Here is a 21488-nt window from a genome sequence, read left to right on the forward strand (position 1 = left end):
CCGAGCAAAATTGAATCGCGTTTATCTTCGGCTCGTTTCCACCGTTCACGCTTCTGTGTTCCCATTATTGCGCGTTCGTTTCAAATTGCCATTTCATAACTGTTTTTCGGTCTCATTACTGCGTTTATCACGCGACAAACTTGTGGCAACTGGCATTCCAAGGTCGAATTTGTTCGAAAGCTATTAAGAGAAATTTGAAAACACGAAATGATTTATGATATTGTTACATTATTCCTATCAGTTTCAATTCAATCATGCATTTTTATTGTTACAAGAAATGTGTATTTCGGATATTGGAGAAAAATATTAAGGAATCGTATATATGAATACTTCTATGTTTCAATTTTATGATAAAGTTCCTCTTGAAATATTAGGTTAATTTAAAGAACAACCATTTAATTGGTTTTAACTAACATTTAAATTCTTCAATGAAATAAAACAATTTCATTTAAAAGGGTATATTTATATCAATCCTTCTGAGTAGATTTTTGACTGATGATTAATAGACATCAAAACTTCATATTTCAAAATATAATTATAGTCTTGAAGTATTTTCAACTCTTTATTTCAAACAAATATTTATATTTATATTCAATATTTGAAATATTCGTAAAATCTAATCTTCAAATATTTTCATTGAAAACTTTCAGTCCATTTTTACTTTCCTTCCCTCGTATCACAACAATATCAAAGATTTAATTTTCCATTCTATTAGTAATTATAATAACGACGTATGAAGTCCTCGCATACAGCGGGAGGAACAATTTCTTATCTCGAAAATATGATGTTGTTCTCAACGAGCAGAATCGAAAGGAAGGGAGGGCGATTGAAAACCGCAGAGCAAAGTTATCGCGGCCGAAAATTGCAACGCGTTACGTTCGGTCAGCTCGCAACACGAATTAATAGGAATCCAACGTGGCACATTTATTTTTGCCAGCCGGGCGAAATGTTACTCGGAAAACAATTCCGTGTCTGGCGTGCTTGCTCGCTCACGAGGTAGCGGTAATTTTTTTTTTCGCTGGTTACCTCCCGCTACAAGTAAAACGGCGATCGACCGCGAATGCGCGTGTAATCGGTGACGGGCGTCTCACGTGGTGTTTTGCCCGCAGCCGAGCGAGCAGAATCGCGAGGGCTTTCACAGACACATCGAGCGAAACCAAAAGAGAGAAATAAAGACAGAGAGAAAGACAGCACGAGCGCTGTGAGAGCTGGTACGCATTCAATTTGCATCCGATAAATAAAAGGCGCGATTAACGACGGTCCATAGCGATGGACGATGAAGGGTGTAAACGAGAGAATCCGCAAAACCCATGTTCCAACAACAACGACTGCGGCTACAAGAAGTGACCGCAACTTCAATCCTATCCGACTTCATTTCCATCCCACTTGAACCCAGCGTTCGCTTCTTCTTCTCTTTCATGGACACGCCCTTCCTGGTTCAGCCCACGACGTACCCTGCGGTGGTGAGAGATGCCAAGGTTGAGTTTATTATGATTATAAGGAGAACGGAGGTGAGACTCACGACTCTCAAGACCGGCTTCCCTTCGATCCTCCTTTTTTTCTTCGTTCAACGTTCTTACTTCTCAATGCCGCGTAGTATGATAAAATGGATGTCTGACCGAAAAAATCATGGGACATCGTGCAGATTAACATCGTCTAGCGCTTTACCATTCAAGTTACTACGTATATTCATTTGCTCACGTAGAAGCACTCTCTTACGAGAAATCCTGTATAAATAGTCGGCGAATGTATCAGATACAGTGTAGTACCTAAGTTTTGCAATAAAAAGATTACAATTTGACGATATTTTCGAATAGATGGATTAAGGAGATCGTTAATTTTTAAATGCACGTAACTTGGATTTTTAAGTAAAACTATATGGTTTGTTGCAAATTGATTAACATTTCGCTGCTTGCTAGTTCTAATTTAGTTCTTTCGTTACGGTAAAAATTAAACGTTATATTTTGCAGCCATTTTTTATATTTAATTTTTAAATTGATTTGTAAACGCTTTACACAAGAACGTGGCTTATTACTTAATTACTTCTACTATATTATACTACATCTATAGGCTATCTATGAACTGCAGAAGATGTATCGAAGAAGAGAGCGACTCTATGTGAAAAAATAAATATGGTAGAGTATTTAAACGTTAAACAACATTAGTTTGCCAATATTAACATTTCATGTCTTTTCGCGGTCGCATAACCATTTTAACACTATGTGTTCTTTTCTTTATTTCGAAAACGTGTCATCGCTTGGCTATCGAGAGCATATCAGCGCCGATCTTCCCTGCTCTTACGTATTCTTTTCAGGCTGTGTCCCTCTAGTCCCGTTTGCCTTTCTATTCCACAGTTATCCGAAGTGAGCTTTCGACTGTGTGGCGCTAATCGTGAGAGGCGGCGCGAGATTCCGTGGAATCAAGGGTGAGGATGCGCCGCGACCACAGCTACTTCTTTCAATGAACGCTGCAGGCCTGCCGTCTGCGGTTCCGCTTTCAATGAGAACGCCCCGTAAAAACTTTTAAGTACTCCTTCCACGTTGCCGGAGGGAGAAGAAGGAATCGCGAACGGACTTTACCTTAGGAAGACGGTAGGCAGTTAGCAGACTCAAAGAGTAAACCTCAATCGAAAGGTGCAGAGAGGAGGGGAATGATGGCCAAACCGGAAACTGGCTTCAAGTTCTTACTGTCTGCTTTCACTACTTTTCGGTTCGTGCAAAAGCATCCAGCCGTGTACTTTAATTAAATCGTTGAGACTAGAGCCACGCCATGCATTTCGTAGACGGTCTTGTACCGCCGGACCGCGGAACTTCTTCGAGGCGAATAATTGTGTACGAAATTAAACGGGATCGTTTCCGTGGCAATTGAGACCAAGCTTCTTTGAAGTAACATGTATTGAAGATTTCTTATTGTTAGCCAATGTAGTGTTTGGAGAAGTTTCACAATTATCGCAATGAATACAATCCTGTATCGTATAAAAGAGATTTAGTACAATGAGGAGGAGACTTTTTCATTGGTAATTATATAGCTAGATCGTTTTTGGTCGTATAATAATCTTGTTATCTATTGTACAGTAAATCATTATTAATATCACTTGAGAAACTGAAACTATTCATTTCGTCTGAAATACTTTCTCGTTCATTCATTTATTTTGTCCCTTATAGCTACCTTAAACTTTCTAGAAGGTTAGGTACTTTCCTAGATACTTTCTGAACTTTGAGATTCTTAATCAATTGTCATTTTATCGTCAATAATCAATTTGTCATCACGTTATAAATTACAAAAGGGCTTTTTAATGCTGCTGTGGCTCATAATTGATTGATATACAGAAAATGCAAAATGTCTCATCAACAGTCTCTGATGGTGAGAAAGAAACACAAGATGTCTCGTCATCCATCCGTAATCAGATTTATCCTCTATCCGTTCTCTCTTAACAAGAACGGCTCGTGATGAACCAAGAATAAAAGACTTATGGCGAAATAGCATAAAACGTTATGAGTAAATAAGAGTATATCTTCATTTTAAAAGGTCATTTGCTTATCTTTCGATTCCTTTGTAAGATTCATTGCAACAAACTGGCTAGAATAATAAATAATAACAGTAGAAATGAAGAAAAACATTCAAAGATTTACTTCAATTTTTAATTTCAAATCGCAATATATATTAATGAAAATTTTTCTAGAGAAAGATAGTTTCAAAAACATTTATATTTTAAACGTAGATATTCAAATGCCTAGATTTTTCTTAGAACAGTTCGTCTTCGGGAAAATGTTCCATTTCGAAATTTATATCACTGTTTATTTTACTTTCAATTCAAATTCTTCGCCTCTCTTCTCCTCAAATTGAAATTATTCAGTGCTTAACTTTCAAACTTCCACTCCTTATTCCCTTTAGCCATTCATTGAACCTTTAAGTTCCTGAATATGTACTTGCTTCATAGATGTACTTTCGTGTATGTGTGCACAGACTTTTATATTTTCCATTCTGTTTCCTTAAGTGAAACTTTGCGGCTGTATGTAAGAAACCTCTCTAGTGTAAAAGCCAATATTTCCAGCAAATTTGAACAATCATAAAAACAAATTTGAAATAGAAAAGCAAGTGAGTTCCATTTATGAAACTTTTATCAAATTTATCTCTACTCTAGCGACGAGTGAAATGCCTTCCAAAAGATTTTGAAGCACAGTGATAAAAGAATCGTCGTGTTTACTCAAGTCGATAAATTATTCTACTTAGTAAAATTTTATGGACGTTCAGCGAAACAATGGAATGTTAGAAGACCAACATATACCACATTTCAATACATTTGTCTCAGGATGGGCTACACACTTAACTAAATAAAAATATATAATTCCATTTAAAAGAGACTTTGAAACCGTAAAGAAACCTCCATCTAGAGAAGGTTTGTGTCCGTAGTAAAATGTCTCCTTCAAAGTACACCAACTTATATTTGAAATAAGTAGTTCAGTAGACATTTGCTTGAGAATATCATAATAGAGCATTATACGTATATATTTTACAAAACCAATAATATTGAATACACTGTTGCATCTAACAAGCTTCAGCTATAAATTATAATTTATGCATCCGGTTACAAGAAGGCCAAACACATTCTCTCCAGCTTCGATTCACCTGTTTTCTTCTTACTTACGGTTACCATTCCTGTTCCCATTAACATTCTTAGATTACGAAGCAACAGCGAAATCACAGAGCGCTGTGCACAAAAGACAGATAATCCATGGGCTTTGTGGAGGAAATAACGATTCGATCTGTCATGACGGCTGACGTCTCTCGTTCCTTATCCATTTTGAAGGTTCAAGAAGTTCTAATCCATCGTGCAGCTTCGTTCCTTAATGAAAAACCGTGATTGTGCGCGACCTTGCACAGCACATTGCCATAAAGTCAAAGAATAGCAGGTGCCGAGATCAGAATGATCGTTGTCGCTTTCCATATCGAAATCGTCCGAGGAAAGATTTTGCGAAGGACGCGAAGGACGGCGAACTTAGTAGAACTGGACGTAATAAGACGAGTGATCAAGTGATCGAAGATGACGTTGCGGTTACACCGAAGAAAAATCGGGGACAGAGAAACGAAAGCGGCCCGTAACAGTAACTGGCCATTCTTCTCTTTTTCTGTTTTCTTTACTTTGTCTGCAGACTCATCGTTATAACGAGCCAACAGTATTAACGCGATACATTCGATGCAAGATGCATTATATAGCTCTGATGTAGTGATAGATGAAATATCTAATCAATGGAATCAGAGCATGCAATCCAATACATGTACCATCTTATCATGTGGTGTTTTGTTGGTTTTGTCAAGAATAGTGAGGATAAGGATAAATGTTTCACGCATGTCTTATGGATTGATTAAACAGCATGGAATTGGTCAGTTCGATTGAAATTGAGGAAGTGATAATAGTATTTTAATAGATCACGTTATTTTGCAATTGAAATGAAACGAGGACTTAATAAATTCATTAAACTGTGATATATTAAATATTTAATTCTCTTCATCCTTTTTTCAACAAATACTTTTATTTTTGTAGACGTATCATTTTGCATGTGTCATGTTTAAGCTGTAGATTTTCTTGTTTATATATGATCTTAATTTTACTATTATTAATTTTTATATTGTTAAAGTTTATGGGCATATCTGTTTATATAAATAATAAAAAATCAAAACTATATACAATTGGATATTTTATATATTGTAACCTAATAGCGACTTAAAGTTATAATAATTAACTTTGATAAATCTATCTTTAATTCCAATATTAATATCACTTTGATGCTTCACGAATTCACTATAAATATCTCATTACTTCACCTTTCAACCACCAGGGAAAGTTCGCTCAAAACCAGGCAATGGCCATTCATTTTCTCCCTCGTTCCTGTTTTCAATTTCCGGTGGTAGAGAGCTCGTCAAGACCGAGGAGCGGGATGAATCTGTGGCTTGCTACAGACACCTGCGGGATTTTGACAAACGTGTATCACGGCCAGTAGCAGTTTATCGATCCTGTCCTAATAAGACACAGCAGAGCAAAATGAGGCAAAGCTCCGTATGTACAACAGCCACACAGTGTAGACACCGACAGGGCACAGAAAAAGCGTGTGATAGAGAGAGAGAGGAAGATGAGGATAGATCTGATTAACGCGCCGTCTTGTCCCATCCACCTACCCACGTCTTCGAGGCTTGATTGGGGGCGATAAGCAGTTTATGAAGCAGCTCGGCCAAGAATAATAGATTAGCAAAAGACTGAGGCGTGAGACGATGTTAAAGGAAGAGGAAGAGACGGAGGATGAAGGAGAAAGGGCGGTCAGGGTCTATGGGGAGGAGAATGCAGTAAACAATGATGGGTAGCCTCCCGCGTTCAGTAACTGCCGCGATACTCTAACATGGGAACTCATTACGGGGTCTCGCGTGAGCGCATCCACCTATACTTGATTGCATTATAATATGGTCTGATCCCTCCCTGATCGTCAAGTGATTCTATTGCTAGAAGCTACATCGATGCGATCGATAATCTCTTTATACGTATTTGTTCGATATCGTTTCAGAATAAACAACATATTGGATCGAATTTTAATAAGGAATTGGTTAACAGGGAATGGACATTTAACAGATCGTTGATAAATGTAATATATTTCCTTTTACACGTCCCTTTCTCTTTTTTATTTTTATTAGTGTTATATTTCTTAATTATTTTTATAAAAATATAAATATGAATTTAGTATTATTAGTCATGAACTTAGTATTATCTGTCCCTCAAGGAATGGATTTATGAAAATTGGTCTATGGAAATAAGTAACTTATAGTGAGACAAGATATAAGAGGTATATCAAGAATCTAAATCATATGACATTGGTTTAAAATTAATTAAAGTCAAAATTGATCCTTCTACTATATCGAATTTTTATATTCTTGGAATAAAATCGGAACGAGAAATCATATTTTATACCTTTCTTGGACTTGGAAGGCTTCTATAACAATTTTTAAGGAGAAAAATACGCAGATGACGTAAGAGATGTAGCAAGGTAAACTCCCTTTGAAGGATGCGGCTGGCGCGGATATGTTGATTCGCATACGTATAGTGGTACAGTGTATTATATGATGACATAGCACGGATATTTTCTGTTTTACAGCAATGCTAGAATTCTTCTTATGTCGGACTAGATTAATGCGGTGCAGATTAAGTTCTGGAGCTTAAGAAAATTTTCCAAGATTACATCCGTTATTACGGCATAAGAAGCTGGTTAATGTTGCTTTATACGTCAGAAATAGGTATTAGAGGAGATGATTACTTCCTGCGAGAATGTGTTGATTCCTCAGGCCTTTGATGACGAGGTAGAAGGGAAAGAAAAAATTCGTGAAGAGAGAAAAATACTATAAGTGGCTCCACCCAGTAATAACAATGATCTAAGCACTCTGGATATTATTTAAAATCTATTAGACTGGTTGATAGGCGTCTGTACATTTTATTTGAAAATAAATAAGAAATAACAAGTTGGCGTAATAAATGATGTGTTTCAACTAATTCATCTGTATATTAAAAATAAATTGCAGAAAATAATTTGATTTTATATCAAGATTAGATGAACACGTAAGTTTCCAAGTAAGTTTTTAATCTAGATGACACCTTTAAATAAAATAAGCAATGCGGAGATTCAAATGTTACGTTTTGAAAACAATTTAATTATAAAACAATAAAACTAGCAACAGATTAATTTACAACAGAAGTATCTATATACTTTCAAAACTGTTCTTATTTCAGCTATCTTTGAATAAGGCACTACATAATCTGCGCATTTGAGACACTGTAAGACAATTTGTTCTTGGACATAACAGAATTATAATGACTATACTTTGAAGAATTTTTATTTCTGAATCTATTTATCTAAATAAAAAGTCAGATAGAAAATTATCTCACTTGACAGCCAAATAATGAATTAATAGAAAAATATCATTTTCATGTTTAAACGAATTAACATATACATAATTATATATTGTTTAAACAATATCCAAATCTGGTTGAAACTAACGAAAGCTGACAGATAATTCTCCTGAAATAAGTTAATCGCATCTTATAATTGTTTCCTGTTTAAAGTTTCAATTAAAATAGTGTAACGATACAAAATACGATAAAGTGCACATTAAATATCAAGTAAATGCGGCATAGTAGCGCTTCGAGAGAAATTTGTACCTTCCTCTTAACAAACAACGGTCTGAAATTGGAAAATTATAGCGAACAAGGAACGTCAAACAATTTTACCGTGCATAATAACGTAACCACTTTAATGCATTTTGTTATCCAAGAGCGCGGGCAGAGACTAAAGTGTCGTTTAACATTCGTCGCTGGAGGCCAGAGGCAGTTAGAGGCCAGGACCTTGGGCGAAGGAGCTCCGCCGACAAATTATGAGTAATAGCTGTAGAATTGAAAGCTACAGAATATTTTGCGGTAATCTGGCGTCGAAGGAAATAGAATCCATCACGGAGGTGTCTACGAGGAACTCATAACCACGTAGCCAAGGTAAGATAGTGGATTGCATGCGAAATACTCGCGTTTGTCGAGGAATTGCCGCACAGTGAAACAAATAAGGAGAGGGAGAGGATGAGCGGGTGGTTTGCTCGAAAGAAAAGGCGTGATAAAGAAAAGGGCCAATGTACGGGGTGGCCTCGATGCATCTTCGTGTACGCGACAGCAGAAGAAGAAGAGAAGATGAGGGAAAAAAGGAGCAATGAAGAGAAGAAAAAGGTAGAAGGAATCGAGTGGGAGAAAAGGAGCCCACGAGCGTGCTTTTCTTGTCGCCTCCATTCACGTGTCATCAGTCACGCGAGTAATGAGTGTCGGAAATACAAGGTTTCTTGAGTCAAACGGGGCTTTGCCCTTCTCTCTCGTTTACTCTATTCCCTCTATCGCGCAGCCGACTGCTCCCCTTTCTCCGTATTTATCTCCCTCCCGTTCTATCCTTCTGCCAGGCGAACTTCTCCACGCTATTTATTATGGTCTGTACGTGCATACGTGCGCGGAAAGTAAAGCGCACGTCTTCGGGACGACATCAACGTACCACGGGGTATACGTACCTACGTACAGGGAAGATGTTCGTCATATCTCGCGTAAGGATCTACTTGGGATGACTTCACCCGCTGCGTACTCATTCGTGCTTGACATAGCGACGCCTACTGAAAGACAAATGGTTAGATGAACGAACGGATACGAATAGTCACAGTGTAGACTATTTTCGCGACAGCTACCAACGTTCGAGATAAATGACGAGACAGTTTCGAGAATCGAGTGACTGCGAATCTGTACCTCCACCGTGCGTTGGCAATGCCACAGAATCTACATGTGCATTCATAACGTTAATGATAGTCGAACGTAACGTTGATGTTGCAACATGGACTGATATATGTATCAAGTTTCGATAAAAGTATTTTGCAATTAACGAGAAATGTTAATATCGATGCTTCCATTGATTAATAGACTGTGAATATCCATGCATTTGAATGCGTACATAAAAATATACAAAAATACTTCGAAAGCTTCAAAGCAAAACGTGAGGAGTTGAACGAATTTTTATTTAGGTTCTGTTTCTGTGGTTTTAAATTCACAGAAATACGAATTTGCATAAATATCCGCAACATACTGATAAAGATGAATTCTAATTAATAAAAATTGTTTTTTATATTGTGGAGTGAAAAATAAATAAGGGTTCGCATAATGGAAATAGAAATTCATGATTTGTATTGTAGTTCGTTTCACTTGGGCTGACCAATCAAGTCTTAATCTACTTTATCAAACCCCTCGGGTTAATTCTTAATTGTTATAGTGTTTGTTGACAAGTATGGAGAAATTTATTCTATGTTATTAATCAAGATCTAAAATTTAGTTATTTATTTCATCTCCTTGTAATAAATGAATTCGCTTTTATAAGTCATTTGTTTCTTAAAAGTCGAACATAAATCATATACCTGGATAATCAAATCTAAAAGTTTTACAAAAAACAGAGTCGATCGATTTAGCTTCTTAAAGATACATATATGAAAGAAAGAAATTTCCTAATTAAAAATTAACCAATGTATTATTCTTCCTACATTAATTTCCATATTAACATAAATCTGGCAACGAATATATACTTAATAAAATAAACAGGAAATAGCTCCGTAGCATAATTGCTTTACTCGTTTCACTGAAATCCTTCATATTCAGCATTATTTATAGATACTTAAACAGTTCGTATTAGTTTTATTGAATCGTTAAATATACTCGAAATGGATATAGAACGTACATCATAACGACTACAGTGAAAATTCCTAGAATAAAATATGATTGATATCCCTCAGTTTATGAAGACGAACAAGGTCATCTCAAAAGTCAAGTACAATTTATATTCTAGTTTTGATACGATTATTGATAAGCATTTCCGAAAAACAGTAGTCCATCATTTGTCGATTTAAGCGTGAACACGATCGCTCCTTGACAGTGATTGAGAATCGAGTTCGACCAAAATTGAATTAACATGGACGTGGCATTTATCATTTATGATTAGTTGCGAGATTTGCACGTGAAATGTTTTGAATTCCATGCAAGTACATCTTCTTATACAGGATGCTATATATATCACTTCCACTATTAGCGATTTATGAAAGAAGACGTAATATAAAATAATTTAGCTAGTTCTTATTTGTAGTCGCCAAAAATTCTTATATACATGAGTTGTATATATATGAGTCGTTCAGATGTGATACTGATCAAATCCATAAACTGAAATCACGATTACAAACATAACTTTCCAAACATTTGCAACTTATAATTATTTATACCACGTACATACGATAAATAAATTTATAACAATAAGTCATTTGTTTTTCCAGATATTGAATATTAATTGTCCACTTGAACAATGAATCTAAGGAATCCGTAGAAACTGCCGTTGGTCAGTTTGATTTCTGAAAGTCTCGCACACGAATTAACTATAATCGCGTAAAGATCTGGATATATATCCATCTGACCTAATTTTATCGTCAATCCAATTTCTTATCTCTGCTTACAAAAAAATTTTCGATATTTTATCGTGAGTACGTATAAGCGAGGATTTGGATAATTTTGGTAAAAAGAAACCTATGATCTGTATCGAAGGTAATGTGCAATGTGTATTGCATCCACCTGGTGGTTCGATATCAAATCTTTCGTCCGTTAATAACGTCGAACGACAAGCCTTCCCTGTTCGAAGAAGGCCAGAGAGAGCGAGTTCTTTGTTATCTTCGAGGAGAAGGCTATATCCGGCTAGTATCGGCTGAAGCAGTACGTGCTTCATTGTTACGGAATAAAATTTCATCGAGCGGACATTCCGTGCACCGGTTCGAGGATCAGCTTCTCCGGAATTCCATTTCGTTGGCCGAGAAACTAAGGATCTCTTCCTGCGTTCGTTAATAAAGAGTACTTTTATAACGATGTTTCATTACGCGGCGCGCACCCCATCGTTCCTTTCCTCCGGTAAGCAATTTCCCATCTATTATATCCTTTTCGGCGCGATGGTGTTAAAATTGCCGCGAGACTCTTCGCTTTAAATTACCTTCTTGCAAGAACGACAAGGAGGGCCATCAGGAGCGAAAGGACGGTCTCGAGTGTCATATCGAGTCGAGAGAATCGAGGATTCTTCGAGGCAAAGTACCACTTTATATCTCCTCCTGTCGCTCGTTGCAGTCTACTTGCCCGAACGCAATTCCGCTACCTGACTATTCCTATGGAAAAGAACAAAAAATCGCCCGATTCCAATGGATATAAAGTTATCCTCATGAACGACTTTCTTGTATCATCACTGTTTCGATATTAGTCGTAGCGACTGTGGCTGCAGCTGTACGGAGTCACACTAACTTCCTACGAGTTCTTTCACGTAGTAACTTACTAATAATACTAGCAAACTGACAAGTTACAAGTTATTAATTATAGACTAGCATTGTTTACGATAAACATTTTCATTGAATTAAACGTGTACTAAGTCGGTTGTAAAAAGGTACAAATTCAACAGTGAATGATCATATCTTTGTTTACAACTTCTTTACAGAGAATGCCTCTTAGTTGCGGCCTCTTAGTTTATCATTACGTGTTTCATTACTATCGCTATTTATTACAATGGTATGTTATTAAGCGATCGACAAAATTTTGTATTCATGAGCGATGCGAGAACTATATTAATTATACGTGTAATTGAAGCCTCGTGAAAAATGAATTTCAATGTTAAACGCAACGGGCATATTAATATGCTGCTTGAAGCGACTTCCACGTCGATCTGTCCGCGGATACCGACTGAATAATTCAAAGTCTTCTAAATATTTCCGGAAGGCACTTTCACGGCTTTAAAATATTCCTCGTGAATCCCCTTATTTCCACGAGACTTCCTTTAAAATTCGTACAGGACGATGTATTCAGAGAGAAAACTTTGCATCTTTCAATTGATAATGAATAAAGGAAATTCACCTGTGATGTAATTCCAATAACGTTTTTGAAATGTAATCACTGTTTGGAATACTGTGGTTGCTCAGAATCTAAACTTCTTATGTAGAAGAAGGATTCGATCGGAAAGAAAGAAAAAATAGAACGTATCCTATTAATCATGATCTTATTATTTATTATGATCCTGCTTTTTATAATGTTCTTCGCTATGTTTTGTATTTTTAATTGCAAAATTGTATTAGTCAGAATATTGTATATTTAATAAAATATTTAAAAATAAGTGTTCTTCTTGTCTAATTTTTATTAATAATTTCACTAATTTTTATTTTGGTAAAAATACAATATCGAACAGCGTTAAACGTACATGTACGGTAATCTGCAAAGAAATCTTAATGACTGGCTCCGGGGTTAGTCTTTAGTATAATAATCCTAAACGTTTCAAGGTAGATGCTATTCCAGGCACCTAAATAAATGCTTTCGGAAATGAAGAAAAAATTCCAGAACTTTTTTTATTTTTCCCGCAGAGTTTTATATAATAATAGTCTTTTCATCTTATATCTTTTCATAGACTTTTATCGTAGAGATTACTAGTCGCTGCTAAATAAAATATTTCGCTAATATTTTAATGTATACCTAACTTAACTGATCAAGTAGATCGTCGAGAACTGATCAAAAAGATCATATCGATTTACTATGAAAAATAACAATATTTGCCCGGCTTCTCTGAAAGAATCATCCAATAACATAACGTTGATTTATTAAAATAATTTACAGCAAAAAATGATCTTACTCCCTGCATGACTTTCGAATATTATAATGCTTCTCGTACAATTCATATCTTTCTAGTTTACTGAAATACTAGCAAAAAATAGCAGCGCTCCTTTTACAAGCTCCTTCTTCTTAACACACGAAGCAGCAAGAATAAAATAGATTGTGATTTCTCAAGAAAATTACGATTCACGGTTCGAAGAGTAGTAATAAAGGGACAAAAAGAATACGAAGGGCAGCGTAAAGTGACAAGAAATTCAGTGATACACGAAACGCGATCCTTTAACACAAAGCGTCGTGTATTTTGCATAGGAACGTTTAACCTAGCTGTCATCGTGAAGGTTACACGAGGATTTTCGCGAAGGTAAATACGAGAAGAGTACGCAACAAAATCCTTGGGCGCTTTTAATGAGGTCAGATTAATTACCGCGACGTATTATTAAATGCTGGTGGTGGCACCTCGGTAGTTTGAAGAGTGCGACTGGCGCCGCGAGCTATAATAACGGATAATTAAGAGTAAAAACAAAAGCAGGCTGGTTTTCACTATTCGACCCGGCTCGATGGAACGTCCCATGAAACGGATCGAGAAAATGAACAGGGCTGGGCTGCGCGATTCCGAATTATGATAACTGTAACGACGATCGTCCGGCCAATCGTATCTGAGCAACTAATCGCACCAACAAGGCCAAAAAGTACAACGTGCTTAATTAGCAGGCCGGTTATCGGGTCGAACGCGAGCACCTAACGTCAAACTGGTAACGAGCTACCGGGGGATGCCGGCAGCCCATTTAAATTGACTTGCATAACCGCGTTGCCAGAGAAAGAGAAAGACTAAGAGAAAGAGAGAGTGATGATGAAGAGGGAGGGGGGAGAAAGGAAACACGATAGAGAGAGAGAGAGAGAGAGAGGAAGGGGAGAGAGAGGAAGGATGACTTTGCCTCCGCCCCTGGTCCTGGTGGAAAGCCAGTAAAAACACGCATCTATTTCCATATAACAAGTTTATATATTACGCCGTCACCGGCAGCACGTAGTTACATTTGAATACGATGTCCTAAAGCCGAGAGCAAGCGGCGGCTGGTTCAGCAGAGCCAGCAGAGGTACACATAGGTACATCGGCCACGAATTAGGTCCGTGTGCACGGCCGGGCGATGAGCACCCAGCGTCGATTGCACTCCACGAATTGCAAAATGCAACTTGGCACAGCACGAACGCTTAACTTTAGGTAATTAGCGTGGGACGTTGAAGTATTTCGCCGCGCCAAACTGCCAATTACCACGGGCCCTCCTTCGCTTTACGATCGTCACACCCTGGAACGGTTTAAATTTCTTCGGACAGCTCTCAATTTACGACGCTTTTACTGCCCTAATGAATCTCGAGACGCTTCGGAACGTGAATTTTTTTCCCTTTTCCTCCCCTCATTTTTTTTTTTTTGTTTTCTTGTTGAAGTCTCTGTTGCGGGACCTCTATTATCCCAGCGAGCGCAAGTTCTTCCATCAAATCAATAGGGAGACACACATACGTGCACTCACGTTCATAGGTATTAGAATACCTCACCAGTATTTAGTCCAGTCTCATATGAAATAGGATGACTAGATTAAATTATTATCAAGGAAACAATCGATCATGATGTTGCATTCATGCGAGGTTCATGATTTAAAATTTCTAAAAATTATTCGCAAGACTTAGCTACAAGAGCGAATGAACAGTCTTCATCGTATATTTTCGTACGTTAATGGTTTCAATAATTCTCGAATAATTTCTGAGTTTACCTTTATTTTTATAACTATCTTAATACTTATGAAAGGAAGTAGATATACAGCGTGAAGCTATAGGTCGTAGGAATCAACGTCGCTATGGCTTGAAGGTTCCTTGAGAAACACTATTTATAAAAAGTGGATAGTCACAGGCGGAGATGTAATGCGATGGTAATAGATTTTTTTTGCAAATACAGATGTAAAGAAGATTTCGAAGTACCTTCATCTCGCTTTCTTTTTTTCTAAATGAAGCTATGTATGGAGTACTTATGTAGCTGTTTTTTTATAGGTAGCGCCATAATAGCTATCTAGATGGCTTCAACGAGCTATAACGGCAGATGATTTGGGATAATGATTCTGGCATTACAAGTGATGTTGAAAGTGGTGACTGCTTCGTTGAAAAACGTGAAGGTAACCGTAAAATTCCCTCTAAATCCCTACTCATAAAGAAACAATCTCTTGATTTATTGAGCTGCCCAATTGATTTCTCTACATTAAAATGAAATAAATCAGTCGAAGCAAGGTAATCGTCCAGCTTATACTTTTTTATACCGAGCATATTTTTAAAACGTTCTTTTAAACAAATTTAATGTACCTCCACTTGATTTATGATTTAAATGATTATTTATGATAAATATATCCGTTTTTGATAAAACTGATCTTAGATTGTCATCTATTACATCTTTCTTATAACGACATAAAAAAACGGCAAAAAGTGTCTTACTATTAACAATTGATTAAAAAAATTTTTTTCCCACAGTCAAAGAAGAATTTGGTCCTGGAAGAATTAATAATCTATTTTTGCACAAACGCTTTCAATTTTCTCGTTGGTAATAAAATACTGATAGTTTCTAATTTAATCTAATTTATAGTTATTAATTTATCTTAACTTATAATGAAGTAAGTACATAGTACGATTATTCTGTTGTTTTATACATTTCATTTCAACATATCAAATTTCAGATACGAGCTTTGTACGTATTAAATAACAAACTGGGGAATAACAATTTCATGCACAGATATGTAAGAGAGAAAATTAACGATATTTCAGTGAAATATTTTACGGTGTTACAGGTAATTCACATGTTTCTGCTTACTATTTATTTTGAGAAAACAAAGAATTACCATTAGCAACGGAAAATTCTTTTATTTCTCTTTTCACGTTTATTTTTAAAGCAGATATTCCCTACGCTTCGTCTTTTTTATGAAACAAATACCTAAAAAGATTACTCTACCTGGATTTATCATCCGGTACTTATTTTATAAAATCTTATTTATCAAACCTAGATATAATGCATCGCATCAAATATGCACCAAGTCGGATTATCTCTCTGAAGTATCTGAAAACAGGCGATTTAAACCTTAAATACGTTAACCAGAAAAAACTTCGCAATGAGTATAAAACAAATATTAAAACTGGTCGTTAAATAAGAAAAGCCGATGTTATCGAACAAAAAGCTGATTGTTTCATTGCGTAAGCTGCTATTCACTTAAACGTGTTTCACATCCCTTTAAATGTATCAGCACTTTCAATTGCAATAAAACGTGTTAGAAGCACATGTGTATAAAAATCAACATAGAAGCTACACGTAAGGCGGCTTATGGCGCTGGTCCGTAAAGCTGTCGGTAATCACGATCAAAGCGTAATGAATCAAGAAAGGATGTGCTGATGGTACGCAATTGGCTTAGTTCAATTATAAATAACACGACGGTGAATGGGCGAACGAGGAACTAGAAGACGTAATCACATCCGTTACAAGCGGAGGAGACGCGGGCCGAATTAATTATTATGAGGAAATACCTATGCCGCCTTATCGGCGATCGAGAAATTATGGATGGCTTGATTAAATATCTGCACAACGAATGCATAAGGACAACGAAAAACAACGCAGCGGGTTAGAGAGAGGATTCACGAGGCTGGCCGCTGGTTTGCACCAACCACCGGGACAGTAGGGGGGCTGTAGTGGCCGTTCGAGGGTCACGGGTTGTTATTAGCGTTAAAACAAACGGCCGCAACGTAATTATCGGCCCCGTGCCGCAGCAGGTAACAAACGAGGCCGTGCGATAGCGTAAATATTCCCAAAACGAAAAAGCTGAACAAAGAGGGTAAACGAAAGAGATTGGGTTGTATGCACGTGAAGCTTGTGTTGGGTATCGTTCGTTTATGAGCGACGGAGAGCAAAGATCGGAGAGACAGAGGAAGAGAGAGAAAGTGAGAGAGAGAGAGAGAGAGAAGTGGGAGGAGAGAAACGAACAGGATAATCGGAAAATAGATGAAGAAAGAACAAAGGGAAAGGTTGCTTTTGTCGACGGGTCTGGACATTGCCACAATGCCGTAGAGCCATGTTATAGAGAAGTTTCGGCCGACCACCGTGAACAAAGAGTATTTGCACGGCTACTGTGCTTTGTTTGTCGAATATTTTGCCCATAATCGAGACACGAGGAACCGTTTCGACGGAGAAATACGCGCACGGAGGCCAATAGAATTTGCAGAGGCAAAACAGAACTCGCGCCTCTCGCACGCCGCGAATCGCGCGGCTATGATTCGTGGTTAATGTATCATAGCACCGATTCGCGAACAGACAACGCCGCCAACAGAACGCGCGCAAGCGCAATTTGATGTTTATTGTTCGTTTTGTAGCTTCGCGGCTAAAAGCGTTTATTATAACGACAAGGAGGAAATAATCTGGGTGGTGTTGTACAACGATTTTGTCATTAGTCGATGAGCGCAAGTGTTTGTCGGCCATTCTACAATAGCTCCAAACGAAATGGAGCGCAAATTGTAAAGAGAAAATGTTTAATCGTATCGTGTTGTATTGAAAACCGTTCAATAGCTCATTACGGCCTCGAAAAATATTTTGCGAACGACCAGTGCATCGTTTGCTGATTGTTTCAGTTGTGTTAAAAATGTTACATGTATTGATAATACTATAGGTAACAAATGATTAAGAATTGTATGATCGTAAAATTGTGAAGATAGGACTAACAATTAAACGTGTTGTTGTAAGAAATTTATTACTATTTTTATTTTGAAAATAGGATGACGCTTTATTCTTCGCGTTAATTGCGCGTTTTTAATTAAAATGTAATTACAAAAGGTTTCATTTTTATGGAAAGGAAATCTAAAACTTCTTCTCTTACAAGAGTTAATTCTCAATTATTTTCGATTTAATCTTTTAGAAAGATTTTTTTTTTTTAATTTGATGTTGAAACGAGCGCTGAAACGTCGTATAATCCTAACAAAGTTGAAATATAAACGTAAATACTAAAAAATATTTCAAAAACTAACTATTCAATTTCATGGATTACATAGATTTCCAGCATTCAGCAGATTTAAATATTCGCAAATTTAAAATTATTCAATTTTATCTTTAGATATATACTTTGCAAATTATTATGAAATTTCGATAATCATATCCAAACAGATAATTCTTCCATTTCCGTGCAACTATAGTAGCTATACATTAATATAATTTAATTTATCTATAACAGTTCAATTATTGTTAACATAATGATGTATAGTATTAAATGTGTACCTTTCATTTTACTGCCTTTCAAATAATACTATTTGCTTTTTATCGTTCTTCGCTTATCTTTCAAGCCCTACATTAATAGGTTATTACGATCACGTAGAACATAAGCAGTAGATAAAACGCAGCAATTATGTAACACTTTTAAGATATAATTTCAGATAAATATAAATATAGAGATCAAAATGAATAAAAGTTAACATCTTCTGGAGTCTTAATCACCAAGAAAGAGAATCAAAAAGAGAATAAAATTATAATGACAATATAAGATATAAAATATTTCAGTTTCGATTTCTATATAAAACAAGTGGGAAAATTTCGCCGACGACTTAATTCCAGAAATTATTTTTCTATATTTTTAGAATTCATTTTACAGTAACTTGTAAACCAATGTTCGCAAGCTACGCTACAGAAACTATACACGCCCCTTTACTTGAAATTTTTTACCTTAATGAAACGTATTTAATACGCGAATGTAGCTACACTGGCTCCGAAATATTAAATACATGCACGCACCTGTTTCGTATGCATATTTCATGAAACACCAAGGTGAAAGACCATTTATATTTTGAATTGCGCTTTAAACTGAAAAATAATAGAAAATATATTTTTCAGCAGCGCGGTGTATGTATGGTATTGTACAAAAGTCCTAAGCCATTTAGAATGATTTTATAATTACAATTAATTGTATATTTTTATGAAATATGTCTACGGTGGTTACACGGAGACAAATTTTTAGACATTCTCCTTATGATTGTATTTATTCCTAGACCTTTCTGCTTTACAAATTTTTAAAAAATAATTCAATAAATAAAGTCTTGAATTACATATATAGTTATAAATATTATAATGTTTACTCGTTATATTTATTAAAATTGAATTATACTAATTATATAAAAATTGTTTGAAATGCTTGAAGCTTGAAATACCAACAATAAGATAGTAGATTCGTCAAATGATTATTTAACTAGAGCTTCTAAGAAATTTTTCCTATCGAAACGATAAATAACCACACATAATATTACACCAAATTAATCAACATCTTTTTAACAAATTACCAATACTTCTTGAATTCAACACTTCTTAAGAGATAACAATAGATTCAAAATACGACCAAGTATTTTTACATTCATTTATGAAATCAAATTCCGTTTCAGCATAGTACGGTATATACCAACTTGCGTGTGATGCTTTAAATAAGAATCTCATTGAATACAATCATAATCGTTCAACTCTATATTGGCAAACAATCAAACTGGTGGAGAAATCGCCAAGATCGGATTCAAGTCGTGTAGCTCGTTAGCAAAGTTAGATGGTTCGAACATTGGGATCCACCGGTTTAAACCGAATAAGGTTCTGATGCCAGATTATTCAATAAAGCATCTTGTATCAATTGTAAACCATACTCTCTGTGGATTAAATTGATCGGTACGTTAGCGCGCCTTAATGAATCCGTTCGTGACCATTCTCTGATTTCGCGTAATGAATAATACGAAGCTCTCTCTCTCTCGAGCGGTGACGAATATCGTTGGCTATCGATTCGAGATCTACGCTCGATCACGAAAAGCAGTATACCCTCTGCACTACGTGTGCATGCGGAGGCTCCTCCCGGTTCGAAGATAATGAGGATTTTCAAATTACCTTGGGACATCGTTATGATGTTCGGAGAATTAACGATGGGTGGATATCTTCTCCGCGTGGGGAACCGTGCGAACACACATTCCTCGGTATATTAGGTTTAGGTAAGCATGCGAGTTAATCACGTAGACACAAAATGCAATATGCAAAAGAAGAGACAGAGATATCTAAAGATAGAGAAAGGTGAGAAGGGAGAGGAACGAAAGAGAGAGAGAGAGAGAGAGAGAGGGAGATAAAGAGATAAAGGAGATTCTAACTCTCTGTACGATCAACGCTGCGGGAGCAGAGTAGATAGGTGCATCCTCCCGTTCCGAGTAAGAGTCGATAGATTGGACTTACTTCGTCTCTGCCTGTTTATGCTTCTCCTTCTTTTATTTTCTCCCGTCTTTTCCCCTTTCGATTCAGTGATCTTCCCTTTCTCCCGTTCTCGTTCGTCGGGGCAACTGTAGCTCCGTTTTGTGAAGGACTCTCGAAATGAATGGTATAACATTAAGCGTATCGAGGATATAAGGCGGAAATTCTGCGAAGATTCGTTGAATTCTAGCAGAGATTCCCATTGAAAAGTTATAGCTTGGTCTGGGTACCGTGTATATGCGGATGATATAACAAGGATGTAGGGATATAGGATGGTATCGTATTTTAATTAGTTATACGAGAAATGAGATTTCTCGTATTTCCTTTATATATTTGTAACATATATTTGTATATACCTATATTTCAAAATGTATTTATACGTACTTTTAATATTTTGTATAATTGGAGATACTTTATATAAAAAGTATTATACTACTAAAGAGTACTACTTATGATAATAAAGCAAACAACCTGTGCTTCATATAGTCAAGGATACAATAGCTGGTAATATGATTTAACATATATAATCATAATATAACTATTCTTCTATTTTGATATTATCAATCCTAATGCAGGAATTTTTATATAAAAATCGATATTATTAATTTCTAGTATAAGGATTTTCATGGAAAAGCACAATGTACATCTCATAATTCCTTCCCCAACAACCAACTGCTTCATCGCAATGTCCATCATCATTCTAAAATTTCCTATTTCTAGAATCAAAAAAGCATAAAATTGTAAGAAACGCGGAAGAAAGGTCAGAATGATGTGTCAGTTTTCTATTCATGAGCTCTGGAAAGTGAGATCTCGCCACGTGACCGAAATGGCCGATGTCGAATTAGTTACGTAACACGGGTGTGAAAGAAGCGAGTGATTTACGCATCCATGGCAATAGCAGCGCTACGTTTGACTTCACGTTTTACCCCTCAGGCTCCCTTTAGCCCCGCTTCAAGTTCATGGTATCTCTCTCTCGGTATCGTTCCCGTC

At 36.4% G+C, this 21488-nt stretch overlaps 1 protein-coding gene and 1 long non-coding RNA gene across 4 annotated transcripts in view; both read right to left on the reverse strand.

Moving 5' to 3' along the window:
* LOC117234844 (autophagy-related protein 16-1) overlaps window positions 1-21488 on the reverse strand; it is a 598282-nt gene that overhangs the window by 358207 nt on the left and 218587 nt on the right. The window lies entirely within an intron of this gene.
* Window positions 5687-20806, reverse strand: LOC117234893. The gene is made up of 2 exons (XR_004493585.1): window positions 20484-20806; window positions 5687-5965 (listed from the first exon to the last, which is right to left on the reverse strand). It is a non-coding gene; the product is annotated as an uncharacterized LOC117234893 (long non-coding RNA).

The sequence above is a fragment of the Bombus vosnesenskii genome, unplaced genomic scaffold, assembly GCF_011952255.1.
Source record: "Bombus vosnesenskii isolate JDL3184/JDL3185 unplaced genomic scaffold, Bvos_JDL3184-5_v1.1 scf7180000013263, whole genome shotgun sequence".
NCBI classification, from domain to species: domain Eukaryota; kingdom Metazoa; phylum Arthropoda; class Insecta; order Hymenoptera; family Apidae; genus Bombus; species Bombus vosnesenskii.